The 11,873-nt window shown below is 42.2% G+C and overlaps 1 long non-coding RNA gene across 1 annotated transcript; it reads left to right on the top strand.

The window, feature by feature from the left end:
- Window positions 1–887: 887 nt before the first annotated feature.
- On the top strand, window positions 888–10,380 carry LOC132597115 (uncharacterized). The gene is made up of 3 exons (XR_009563498.1): window positions 888–4,869; window positions 6,209–6,270; window positions 8,909–10,380. It is a non-coding gene; the product is annotated as an uncharacterized lncRNA (long non-coding RNA).
- Window positions 10,381–11,873: the final 1,493 nt, after the last annotated feature.

Raw genomic sequence — 11,873 nt, 5'->3', positions numbered from 1 at the left:
ATGTTGTGTTTTCACTTTCATTCATCTCTATTTTCTAATTTCCCTTGTGGTTTTGTCTTTGATCCACTGTTTGTGATTCAAAGAGTGTGTTGTTTAATTTCCACAAATTTGTGTATTTTCAAGTCTTACTTCTGCTGTTGATTTCATCCTATAGTAGTGAGAGAATATAATTTAAATAATATTTGTCTTTTTAAATCGATTGAAACTAACCTGAAAAATGCCCCAGGTGCACTTGAGGAGAATGCATATGCTGTTATAGTTAAGTAGAGTGTTCTGTATGTCTGTCAGATCTTGTTGGTTTATTGTGGTAAGTCCTCTATTTCCTTTCTTATCTTCTCTCTGGTTGTTCTATTATTGAGAGTGGAGTACTGAAGTCTCCTCCTATTATTGTAGAGCTGTCTGTTTCTCCCTTCAATTCCATCAGTTTTTGCTTCATATATTTTGCACGTCTGTAATTAGGTATGCAAATGTTTATAATATTTACATATTCTTGGTGTACTGAAACTTTCATTAATATATTGTGTTCTTCTTTGTCTCTTTTAACTTATTTTGATTTAAAGTCTATTTTTTCTGATATTAGTACAGCTACCCTTGCTGTCTTTTGGTTACTATTTGCATGGAATGTCCTTTTCCTTTCTTTCACTTTCAACCTATTTATGTCTTTGGAAAGTGAGTCTCTTATAGATGGCATATAGCTGGATCATGTAGTTTTATCCTTTCTGTCAATCTCTGTCTTTTTATTAGAGTGTTTAGTACATTTACATTTAAAGTAGTTGCTGATAAGGAGGGGTTTACTTCTGTCACTTTGCTATTTGTTTTCTGTATTCCTTACAGCTTTTTTGTTCCTCATTTCCTGCATTACTGTTTTCTTTTGTGTTTAGTTGATATTTTGTAGTGAGACATTTAAATTTCTTTCTCATTTCCTTTTGTATATATTCTATAGTTATTTTCTCTGTGGTGACCATGGGGATTGTATTTAACATCCTAAAGTTACAACACCTTAATTTGAATTTATACCAGCTTAAATTTGATAACATACAAAAACTCTGCTGTTTACAGCTCTGTCACTACCTGTTCCAGTTGCTGATGTCACGAAATTACATCTTTCGTATTGTGTGCTCCAAAACCTAAACTAATAATTCTTTCAAATGCATTCATCTCTTAAATTATGGATAAGGCAACATGTAGATTTACAAACCAAAGTTACAATAATACTAACTATTAGACAATAGTTAAAAATATATTAGTCTCTTAAATCATGTGGAATAGAGAGTGGAGTTACAAACCATTGTTATAATACTACCTTTTATAATCACCATGTATTTAACTTTATCAAGATCTTTATTTCTTCACATGGCTTCAATTTATTGTCTAATTTCCTTTCATTTCACTTTTCCTTTGAGAATTTCTCACAGGGAAGTTCCAGTGGTAAAGACATTTCTTAATTTTTATTTATCTGGGAATGTCTTAATGTATCCCTCACTATGAAGGACAGTTTTGCTGGATATAGGATTCTTGGTCGATAGTTCATTTTTCCTTAGAGTGCTTTGAATATATTGTCTTCTGGCCCCCAAAATTTCTTATGAGAAAATCTTCTGATCATCTTATTGAGTATCCCTTTTATGTAATGAATCTCTTCTTGTTGTTTTCAATATTCTCTGTTTATCTTTGGCTTTCAAAAGTTTGATTATAATGTGCCTCAGTGTGGATCTCTTTGAGTTTATCTTACTTGGAGTTTGTTGAATTTCTTGGATGTTTATATTCATGTCTTTCCTCAGATTTGGGAAGCTCTTTGCCATTATTTCTTCAAATATCCTCTCTGCCCATTTCTTTGTCTTCTCTTTCTGAAACTCTAACACTGAATAAATGGTCTGCTTGGTAGTGTCACTTAGGCTCTATTCAGTTTTCTTCAATCTTTTTCCTTTCTATTCCTCACATTTGGTAATTTCCATTGTCCTGTCTTCAAGTTTGCTGATTCTTTCTTCTGCCTGCTCAAATATGCCTTTGAATCCTTCTAGTGAATTTTTCATTTCAGTTATTATACTTTTCAGCTCCAGGATTTCTTTTTGGTTTCTTTTTATGTTTTCTATCTCTTTATTGGTATTTTCATTTTGTTTATACATCATTTTCTTGAGCATATTTAAGACAGTTATTTTAATTTCTTTACCCAGGTAATCTTCCATCAGGTATTTTAAAGGAACACTTTCTGATTATTTATCTTTTACTTTGAATAGGCCATACTTTCTTGTTTCTTTGTTTGCCTTATGACTTTTTGTTGAAAACTTGATGTTTGAATCTAATAAGGTGAAAACTCTGGAAATCAGATTCTCCCTTTTCCCTAGGGTTTGCTGGTTTTCATGATTGTATGTATGTATGTGTTTCCTTGTTTGTTTATTTATTTATTTGGGGCAATCTCTGTTCCAAGGATCAGCCTGAGGTGTAAACCTAAAATCTCCTCAGGTCTTTTCTGAGCCTTCACCTTTCCCATGCATGGTCACTTTCTAATTTTCCCTGTATGTGCACTTGCTTTTGAATGTCTTAGGCTTTAGTGTTTGTCTCCCAAAAGGGAAAAAAGAAAAAATGAAGTGGGGAGAAAGGGCACTAGCCATTTAATTCCCTTAGAATCACTTTCACTTGAGGGGAGGAGCTTGAACAATGGGGGAAAGGTTACAACAATTACCATCCTCCTTTTTGCACTTCTGAGATCAGAATCAGTGATCAGCAATTAGAGCACTGATTCCTGATATTTGGAGAGTAGGGTCCTTTTTGCCTACCCTGGCTTCCACAAGTTGTGTGTTGTGTGTAGCTGGTCCAGCAATGTGTGCACAGCTGCGTGCCACAGGGCTGAGGCTAAGGTATGAGTAGTAGTTGCTACTGTGCTAAGAGCTAAAATTGACTGAAATCAACCTCAATTTACTGTCCAAACCTTCCCCTGAAACTTGCAAGCCTTCAATGTACTCCAGAGTTTTAAATTAATTATATTAGACAGATTCTGCCAGCAAAATTGTTGTCAAGGTGGAGAGACAGTTTCTTGGTGCTTTCTACTCCCCCATTTCCCCAGAATTCTCTCTGCTTCTCATTATTTTTCTCCTCCATACTTAAGTCTGGATCTTTTCTTCTGATCTATTTTTCAGCTATTTCTCTCTTAAGCTGTATCAAATATCCAGTTAAACTCATCTACTGAATTTTTGAGTTCACCTGTTGCATTTTTTAGTTCTATAAATTCCACTTGATTCTTATAGTTTCAGTAGTGGAATATTATATTGTTTATTGTTAATTTTAAGTCCATGTCTGCTATGTCCAATACCCGGGACACCTATTTCTGTTGTGCACGTTTTCTCTTGGTCTTGTTTCTTAATATGTCTGGGTTTTTTTTTTGTTTTTTTGTTTTTGTGGTACGCGGGCCTCTCACTGTTGTGGCCTCTCCCGTTGCGGAGCACAGGCTCCGGACGTGCAGGCCCAGCGGCCATGGCTCACGGGCCCAGCCGCTCCGCGGCATGTGGGATCTTCCCGGACCGGGGCACGAACCCGTGTCCCCTGCATTGGCAGGCGGACTCTCATCCGCTGTGCCACCAGGGAAGCCCTGTTTTTTTTTTTAACTAAAATGCTGGGCATTTTATATGAAAATTATAGTGACTCTGGGTGTTATATTCCTCCAGAGAGGATTCAACCTATTTTAAAAGGCAAGAGAGAGGCAAATCAGCTCAATTTAATCTAGGACTGAAATCAGTCTTTGGTAAGGTTCAGTCTTCATCTAAGTTTCTTGCATTCTTAGGGATGTAGCTTTCTATGTTTCCTAACAGAGGGCCCGAAGTGTTCTTGTGGATTCTCCTCCTTGATATGTCATAAACTTCAATTTTGGTCTTCCTGGCCCTTTTGGGTTGCCAAAATTGCTGATCTGCTTTTTATTCACATTATGTTATACTGAGCCTTTTGCCTTGTGCAACTTAATTAGCAAACACCTTGAGGGAAAAATGGTATTACTGTTCTTATTTGTCTCAGCCTCACTTTTCTATGAAATCTCAGCTGCCCCAAACTCTAATTTGTCTTTCTCCATGGCCATACAAATGCATAAAGCTCTGCTGGATTATCTGTTTCTTAGCAGGTACATTTTTTTCCTTTTCTTTTCTTTTTTAAGTCTCTTGGTCCAGTCCAAAATGTGGCAGAAAGTGGCAGACTACCCAACAATTAAGGAAGAATAGAGAAAGTTTGATTTACTTCCAAAAGCATTCTTCTCTGGAACATAATTTTCAAGTCCTGACTGCCTTGGAAGCTCTTTGATATTTGGGGTGAGGAGGATATAAATATTTCAGATTTTCTAGTTGCTCTTAGAGGGAGCATTGCTGTTCTGCTACAAGCTACTATATAATAAACAAAAGTGGAAATTTTGAACTTTTATTGAGTATTTACTATTTGCCAAGCACTCTATTAGATCCTTACTATGTTATGCTACTTTTTTTTTTCAGCAGTACCTTAGATGCTGAGACTCAGATATTGAGACTCAAAGGGACTGCATAACTTGCTCAAAGTTTTTAAGAGGCAGAATCAAGAAATATACTTCCAAGGTTTTTAAAGCTTCTACTCTTTCCATCATACTAAACTCAACATGGAATATAATAGACTGGTAATGGTTACAGATTAATGGTAGACCCCTGCTTTATGCCATTTGGTCCAAAATAACATAAAATTGGATATCTGAAATCCTGTATCATAATTTTCAGAAGGAAAGCAAGACACCCAACAGTAATGAAAATTAGAGAGATCACTAAATCTTACCCTTCAAATTTTGAAGGAAATAATTCAAACTTCTGGCTTAAAGGAGCAGAAGATGCTCAAAAGAAAAATTACAAAAAGAGGAAAAGATAAAAGGTGAGTGGCAAAAGGAAGTTTTGTTTTGTTTTTAAATCATGTATGTTGGTGAGAAGTGGTTCTGGTGTTTTAAATGCAGAGCTGGACACCAGGTTTATGAAAAGCAAAGCTGTATTTGTATAAAAGAGGTGAATGGTGACTTAACAAAGTGTTGAAGTATGAGGTTCATGATCTGCAAAGTGTTGAAACACTACATTATTTTAGACTTTAAAAAAATCAGTTTTCTAACTTCCGTTATGTAAATACTTCCTTCTTATCTGTAGTGATGAAAAGCAAGAAAAGAATGGCAGGAAAATGTGACAACTGGAGGTAATAGTCACTGCAACTGGTATTATACATACACATTATCTCACAGCATCCTTTTGAGACAGGCAAGAAAAAAATGTCACTGAAATTTGTTACCACTATTTACTGTGGAGCAAAACTTGAAGTAAGGTATATCTGGATGTGTTCAACATGACAGATAAAAAATTTTTATCTAACCAAACAATAATATACCTAACCAAACAAGTGTAAATAGACAATAGAAGGTGCAACCAGCTTGGTTTTTGACCTATGAGCTAGTACTATAGGAAAAGTGGAGAACTGGGGGACAAGAAGTGAGAGACCTGTTTAGAAAATTAGAGATTTATGGAAGGACTCAGGAGAGGAAAGCAGGTGGAGAATTGGTTGTGCTTGGCTCCAGATTTATGAGAGCAGCAAGTCCAAAAAGGTAATCTTAAGTGTCATGCCCACTGGGTAAGCACTAAAGTCAGCTGAAGAGCCTCATAAGTTTTAAATTGGCCAAATTTACCCAGGCCCAAGGCGTATTGTATCTATCCTGTAAGATTCCACCCCACTTTTGCTTGGCTTAGAAACAGAGCTCTAGGGCCCCAACGTTTAGGAACTTGCAGAGGCAATAAGCCAGCCTGGGACCTCAGCTCTGGTGTCTTACATAGGGCCAAGAATCCAATGAGCATGCAGGTTCTCTAACTATCAGAGTGTGGTAAAAAAAAAAAAAAAAAAAAAAAAAAATCCACCAGGCTTGAGCATTTCCAGCACAGTATTGAAGGGTCAGCAATGGTTTCCCTGGCAGTGCTGTGTGCTGCTGTTTGCCTAGAACCACTCCCAGTTTTATGCTTCTCAGTCACATGCATTTGCCCAGGAGTTTTCTAAAATAGGAAAACAGCAAGAATTTAACATCCTATTTTTCCATGGAACTCAAAGGAATCTGTAACCAGGGCCATCTGAAGAAGGGAATTAACAGAGTAGAGGAAGGGAATTTACATTTGTTAAATGATGATTATGATAAGGCAATTTTTATGTTTTTGTTTTTTTTCTTTCTTAATCCTCCCAACAGCCATTTGTGGTTTGTCTGAATCTGCCTGGCGAGTAAGGCTTGAGTTCCTCAGGACAGAGAAGGTATGGCGTCTGCACATTCATATTTCCTCTGAGGGCGTTTGGCAAGTCATCCTGACTACTAATTGTTATTATGTTAATATAATGTGAACACACTCTAATATTATAGCTACACACTCCCACGTAATGTTGCCTATTCATTTGCTCCAGTGTTAATTAATCTTCAGTTGCAATTCGACAAGCACTTATTGACTTAGTGACAGGATTGATGCTAGTTAGATAACACAGGCAGAATTTAGTGGTTACCTGGATAAGCTGGAGGTCACGTCAAAGAGGGAGGAATTTGGGGTAACTCCTAGGTTTCCTACTGGGGAAAAAGGCAGAGCATGGGAAGATTAGGTTGAGTTCAGTTTTGGACATGCTGAGTTTAAGGTTCCTTAATGAAGTGCATGTCCATCAAGAAAATAGCTATTTTTTTTCCAGGGTTTACTGTACGGTAAGCACTGTGTTAATGGCTTGCATGCATTCTCATTTAGTTCTCATGAATATATGTGGTAGGAGCATGGTTTATCTCATTGGAAAGATGAGTAAACTGAGGCATAGGGAGGTAAGTAACTTGCCCAGTTTGCCCAAGGTGACAGTGAGTAGGTGGTAAAGCTTAAGATTTAGATATTAGACTCATTGATGAACAAGTGGTAGTTGACCCATGAAAGTATATGAGATCTTTTAGTAACGACCTGTTTACTGGAAAGGACAGTGAGGATGAGGGACAGAACTCTGGATAATATCAATATTTAAGGAGTAAGCTGATGAAAAGGAACACTCTACGAAGGCCAAGAAGAAGTGGTCATTGAAACAGAGAACCAGGAGAAGAAATTTCAAAAAGAGAGTGCTCAATACTGTCAATTAGAGCGAAGGCACTTGGCAAAGGAAAGTCTGAGAGTACTCATTGCATTTGCCAATGTGCAGGTCCCCGGTGTCTTCAGTAGCACGTGCAAAGTCAGTGTCCAGTGGTTTGAGGAGGAGACAGCTCTAAGTGAAACTGCACTAGGTCCTACGTGAATATGTTGGCCCTCCCAAACTGCAACAAAATGAACCTATTACCAGCTTGCTACCTGGAAATGTGTTTTTAGTCCTACTTCCTTTGATTACTGCAAAATGCCAAAATAATCCAATAGGGCTATTGGATGGAGGTGGGCGTGGGTAGAGAGCATTCACCCATGCATAGGAGAAATGTTCCTGAGATGCCACTTATGATAAGAAGAACCAGAACGGGGAGGGCAAAGGAGAGTTTTTCTCAAGTCTGGCATAAAATCTCCTCGGAAACACTAAAATATGAGAACCCTGAAGAATCTATCTTGCATTTTACTCTTTTCCCCTTTTTTATTGCTAATGAATATATACTAGAATGTCAACCATGAGCAGGAAAGCATTTCCACCCCTATAGCATGTTATTTGCATGAGGGTGGTATTGTCTTGTTTACATGTCATGGAACCTACGACCTGTCACACGTGATTATCATGTCAGCTTATTAACATGTCAGAGAGTACAACTCCTGGCTTCCACCTCAGAGGGGAAACTGCTTAGGGTGTGTGGGGGGGGGGCATTCTGCTAGCCAGATGAGGCAGAGTTCTGCTAGCTTCCAGTGCCAGGGAAATCCTGGACAATAATCAATACCAAACCTAACTATGAATAGGACCACACAAGGGCACATAACTGGGAACCAAACCTCCTTCCTACTTTGGTCTGATCTCTTGGCAAGTTTCCTTGCTAGTCCGAGCTTTGCTCCCACTTACTTGGGGAGGAATCTAGACACAGGAGTTATTTTTAAAAAGGATAGGGCAGAAGGAAGGGTTGGAAAGCCACTCGCAGATCCTGGAGGGATCATGAAGAAGAGGGTTCTGGTTAATTACATGATCCAGGGCTTCACATTTTAATAATCATTGATTGATGGATGGAAGTCAAAGAAAAAGCCAGGGAAAGATCTACACACGTTTAGAGATTTTGAGTTAGAAATGCTCTCCTTCTAACTTTTCCGAAAAGGAAGTCACATGGTGAAAACAAAGTAGTGATTAGGTAACTAAACAGGCCACAGCATTCTCTGAGGACTTCTAAGTTCCCAGGCCAGGCCTGCCGCTTGCCTGGGAGATGAGCATGTACTCCCGGCCACAGCTTCTCCTCCCCTGACATCTTTCTGCCAGATGGTCATTCTCTAATTCTAGAGGTGCTTGGCCCTCCTGGTTCCTGCAACCTGAGCCGAGAGAACTTTGATCCACCAATTTCCCCCTCCCTCCACCCCTCTGGCGAGCAGGGCCTGGCGCCTGGACGCAGGGAGAGGCCAGGCGTGGAGACCCTTGGCACTCTGAGAAGGAGCTCCGTGGCCCGCCTCTGTGTGCCCGAGGTACAGCGTCTGCGCTGGCTCCGAGGGTTCCGCGTCAGCCTTCTCCCGCCTGGCCAGCTGGCAGCACGAACCGACGCCTTTCACCATTTACCGGGTGAATGCGCTCCTTGCTCATGAATCTCCCTGTAGGGTTATCCGGCTGGTTTTTAATTACAGTCCAGAATCTCAACAAATTACAAATGTTTTGTGTAAACATAATAAGGGTGTGGATCCAATCCACTAGCAATTGTTAATAGAAAAAAATAAAAACTAAAAAACTCCACAAAGACCTAAACAAGAAAAAAAAATCAATTCTGCAGGGTCTATGCCTCCAGGATTTGCTTTCTTGGGGACCCTCCCAGAGCGTCCTCCCAACTCACCCCGCCGCCCCAGCTCCCTGTGGTGAGAACTACGGATACCCTGGGAAGGAATGGCCTTCTGGAGCGGTGAAGAGTCCCCGGAGCCTTTTCCGCAGGATTCCAAACTAAGCATGCCGGGACTGCCAGAGGGGCCCTGCCGCCTGTCTCCAGATCCTGTCTCAAGCTGGCATCTCCCTTCCCTTGGACACCCCGGGAGTCTGCCCCCTAGTTCCAACTTCTTCTGGGCTTGGAGGACACTCTGTCAGCCCTTCTCCTGCCACGTAGTCCTCAAATGCCACCCCTGGAGGGGGACTCCGGGGCCTCAGGACTCTAGCGCAGCGCCGAGAGCTGCGCTGTGGCAGCTGGGCCAACCCCACACAGTCTGCTGGTGTTTGAACTCTCACTCCGGAAGACATTTTGGGAAAATATTGTGCATAGAAATTTATAGATGTATATATGTGTACATAGACACACATATATATGCATGTATATGTAATTTGGTCGACAAATGCTAAGCAAATGTGCCCGGTGTTTTTGTTGAAACCGTTAGCATCTTAGTTGGTATTGGTATAATTGGTTGATATTATTATGAGTATGACAAGTGGATGATGTAAAGGGAGCGCCCGATCCCCTTGGAAAACACAGCGGAACACAAGTGGAGACATCTGATTGTTTCCAACTGCCCGTATCTCCCCTGTCGCTACCTCTCGGTCACCAACCAGGCTGACGGCACACTCTGGACAAGGCAACTTCCTCCGAAGGGCGATCTCCCCTCATATGACTGAGATCAATGTGTCTTCAGGGGAAGCGGCAAGTCCTGGGGGTGTCAGAAGCCCCTAGTCCCTTATCCAGACCTTTGTCACAAAAGGCAGTTCGGTTGGTATCAAGGACGAAAAGAAACATTAAAATACAACTGTGTAATGAGGGTGGAGAAGGAGGGAAAGGCTAGGGCCTGCTCCATTTCTGGGAAGATCCGAAGAGGCTGACTCGGCTGCGGGGACATTCCCAGCCGTGCCTCGCGGGGCGTGGAGAGAAGGGAGAAACGGCCGGCCCCTCAGCCCTTTCACCTAAGCTCATGCAGCGGGACGCCGGCTGAAAACCTCTCTATGCGATTAAGTCACGTCCATTCCAGCCGGTGGCACTGACACATGTGCGCTCGGCTTAGGCGCGCGCAACCAACGGTTTTGGAAATCTCCGCGCAAGGCACCCGCCTGCAGCGCTCCCACTCCGGCGGGCCCACCTGGGAGCTCGGCCGTCTCCCACCGGCATCCCGCTAGCCCTGCCGCGCAGCTCGCCCCAGCCCAGACGCGGACAGATGTTTACTGCTTAGAGCCCCGACCACTGGGGAGACGGAGCGACGGGCTCTGCGCACCACGCGGCGCTGGCTGGGCTCTGGGGCTCGCGGTCCGGGTGCGAGCGGGCCGCGGGGGAGGGCGAAGGGATGGAAAGAGGAGGGAGGGAGTGGGTGGGCTAATGATGAAAAAGTCTCCTCCATCCCGGCTCCTTAATTAAATGCATGGAAAGAACCGAGGCGAGCACATCTGGTTTCAATCTGCAGCCCTTTGATGGCATCAAATGTTCTTTTCCTAGATCAGGGCTGGAAGTTCTGGGCTAACTGTGGCCGTTTGGAGCCCAGAAACCATTTACACACACTCGGACCCTTCTTTCTCTCCAGTCGAGCCTCTGGGCTATAGGAGAAAAAGGGGAAAAAAAGAAAAAAAAAAAGTTTAGTAATCAAGGGAGTGAGGGAATATGTGTGTATGTGTGTGTGTGTTTAACGAACATAAAACGCCACAAATAAACACTTAATATTTTACTTACTAGTCATATAGTAACTCATTTCTAATGAGACTATTAAAGCTGTACCAAATTCCAACAGGTCATGAAAAAATCGCTCAGCACCTCTCTGTCCTCTGTCAAGTTAGGGCTCAGCATTAGAACGACAAAGCATTATCCGTAGACTTAGATGGGGGTTCGTCCACCCCTCTCCGTCCTTCCTCCCTCCTCCACCCCCAGGGCAGCCGGACTGTACCCTGAACCTCCGCTGGAGCCTCCGCCCGCAGCTGGCTCTAGGAGTGCCCCTGCTTCCTCCGCATCTGGGCAGCGCGACCCTCTCGGCTTAGCGTCGTAGCCTGGGGACGCGACCTTGGCCGCACCAAAGAGGTTACGAAATTGGCCAGCGTGGGGGGAAGGGGAGCAATTATGACAAACTCCTAGAGTCCTTTCTTCCAGCTAAATAAATATGTAAATTTCCTACTGCCTGGCCCCGGGATTCCTAGCGGCGCGGAAAGACTCGAATCGATTCAGTGCCTTCTAGATCTCCCCCAACCTGCCTTCAGTCCACGGAGGAAGCGTGGGAGAGCCTTCCATTATGATCACTCCTGTCATTTTATTACATTATTTAATAGGCTGCCTCTACAGGGCCAAATGCAGCATTAATATGCTTGCTGTCTCCCTTGTTCTCAGACGCTCTTCCAGCCCCACCACCCAAAAATTGTTAGAACAGCAGGAAACGTAAAAAAAAAAAAAAAAAAGGCAGAGGGAGAAGAAAATTTGATTGAGATAGTTGTGGATTTTTTCCAACAAGTTTCCCCGCAGCTGTTATCAAAACATGCAAATGAGATTTTCCAACAGGATCTTAAACAAATCTGGAGGAGTTAATGCCGAAGCAAAATAATCAGCCCGTTTGAAGTGACTATGGGTTTCAGTTTGTCTTTTCTCCCCGTGATACTATTGCAGGGGAATGATAATTAGACCTTTACTTAAAAAATCTGAAGGGGCTCTCGCGCTTTCTTTTCCCTCCCTTTTCTCCCCCTCCTCCCTCTCTCCCTCTCTCGCTCCCTCCCTCTCTCCTTCTCTCTTGCTCAGAAGTTGGCAAAGGGGGTTTTCTTAATCAGACTGTTTTTTTGGTCCGAGGGAAAGGAGG

Source organism: Globicephala melas, chromosome 1 (assembly GCF_963455315.2).
Source record: "Globicephala melas chromosome 1, mGloMel1.2, whole genome shotgun sequence".
Classification (NCBI taxonomy): Eukaryota; Metazoa; Chordata; class Mammalia; order Artiodactyla; family Delphinidae; genus Globicephala; species Globicephala melas.
This window is presented reverse-complemented; position numbering and strand designations above follow the sequence as displayed.